Genomic DNA, 2422 nt, shown 5'->3' on the forward strand with positions numbered 1-2422 from the left:
GTGGGAGGGAGTATCTGTTTATTATAAGCGGTTGGAAAGAAAAAATGGCGTTGGGTAGGAAGATGCGTGGGGTGGAGGAAGAAAAATGCTGACCGAGGAAAGGATAAATGTAGCAACAGGATAAAGGGAAAATGCTGATGCATAATAGGGACGGACTGTTTAGCCGAAGTCGTGGGAGAAAACAGTAAGCGTGGAGGTGGGAGAGAAGGATTGGGGCGTTAGAGGGGAAAAAATATATGGTAGTGGGAGAGAAATATGTTGGTATTTGGGATGACTGAACGGTTTAGCATTGGTTATTGAAAAGAGGAAGCCCTGGAGAGTGAGAGAAGACGCATGGTGTTAATATATAATTAATGGCATGGAAGGAAAAATTCTGGGTATGAGGAAGGGAAAGGAAAAAAAATAATAATAATGCTGGAAAAGGACCATCGTGGTAGACGATGAATCCTCCGAGTTAGGACCAATGGACCATAAAGCTCAGCAGGGCGTAGTGGTAGAGGGAAAATAACGACAGGAAAAAATAGGCAACACTACGCTTTTGCAACCCTCCGTCTGACCAAGCACGTAATCCCCATCTCCCTACACACTTGACCAAGCGCATTACGTCCCCCTCCATCTGTATAGCACAGACATTAAAACTTTAATATTTCAGTAGTTATCCATGGCAGTAGAGAACTTATGATCAGATCTGATGAAATTATGACTCGTGCTTTTTTCATTATTTTAGACAGCCATTTTTTTATGATTACAAAATATGTGAACTCATGAAACTTCATACGTACTGTAATTACTTATTCTTATAATCATTTATCATGTACAATTTCAGCCTTATAAGGATAATAACTGAAATGTTTTAGTAGAGAAATGCATTAAAATAATCAGTTTTATGTACTTTTGCAGTTTCATAACATTACCGGTATATAATTTCATGGCATTCTAACTACCAGAAGGCACCAGGAGGCATATTAACACATATTCCGGGAGAGTTTGAAGCCTGTACCAGTATTAATTTCCGAGTCCTACTTTGGAAATGATTTATAATAACTTATTGCCAAAAAATACTTAACATACAGCATTCTACCAAAAGGCACCCGTTCACTATAAAACACATAACTACGTGAAATTTCATGACTATAGTGAATACTTTCTAAGTTCTGGCCCGAAAATGAAATCTCTTCTCTCGGCCAGCTGCCCAACTGTATGGACGGACACCTATTAATCCCAGCGATAACAGCACTCTCCTCTGACTTTGTCAGGCGGAGGGTAAAAATATGCTGGAGGACGTTGCATAGCAGAGACAGCGGAAAAATGGCAGTGAGAAGGAAGATGCATGTGGTGAAAGAAAATTTTTATAGTGGAGTAGTTTTAGTAAAAACAAACAATGCAGTAGTGGGAAGTAAAGAACATAACTGGGAAAGACTATGATTACTGTCACGGAATGTGACAGAGAATAAAGAAGACTTCATTGTACAGAAGGTTAACCACGTCATTCCGATGGTGTATTTTCCGTTTCATTCGCTCAACTTTAATCGATATTATTCAGCTGTGGGAGAGAAACCAACTTGTGAAAGGGTTCGGGGAGACCTTTTGTGGCCCCGATATTCTAGTCGTACATATGAAGATGAGGGTAACTCATGCACTGAGGAGGGGTTCTGTAAATACCGAGAACTCTCTTACAGTCTTACATGCTGGTAACAACACAACAACTAAATATGTTCATTTTCACAGATATAAAGTCAGTTATGCTTATGCAAAGACGGGTCAACATGTGGAGATAAGACACGTAGCTTCAAGATAACGCAGTCTGCACGTACACCAACGGAGGGCAGCATAAACATGTGTAGAAGCGCCACTCCTACGTCGAGATTGCAGCACTTCAAGACAGTCACACACACACACACACACACACACACACACACACACACACACACACACACTAGGAACGTGCACAGACATTCACTGGGACATATGCTCAGAAAATAAAAGGGCACGTTGTGTGTGCTGAAAGTAACAACAAAAACTAAGTTTTACTTCCTATAATATAAGAACTTTTTTGTATAGAATAAATAATGTAATTTTCTTCAAATGATCATCGTGCGCAATTAATTATAAAAACCACCTAATGGCAAGCAAGAGTACAATATCAGCGAACACTGTTTATTCTAAGGGCTGAACATTTGACTTTGCCGTGTGACCGTGACCTACCACCGATTGCTCTGAAAAATTACTTTATTCTTGCCCAACCCAACATTTCCACCAATCTTGGTAGAAATCAGATCAGTGCTGTTTGAGCTGACCTTGCATTAACAGTATAGGAAGTAGACTGTAACACCAGTCGAAAAGGGCGATACTCTCAAGGTGGATGGAAAACTGTGATAGGGTGAGCTGAAGCTCCCGTTTCATCAGCTTTCGGAACTAGCTT

This window comes from Coenobita brevimanus, chromosome 14, assembly GCF_032717465.1.
Source record: "Coenobita brevimanus isolate Jiangsu-jjx chromosome 14, ASM3271746v2, whole genome shotgun sequence".
Classification (NCBI taxonomy): Eukaryota; Metazoa; Arthropoda; class Malacostraca; order Decapoda; family Coenobitidae; genus Coenobita; species Coenobita brevimanus.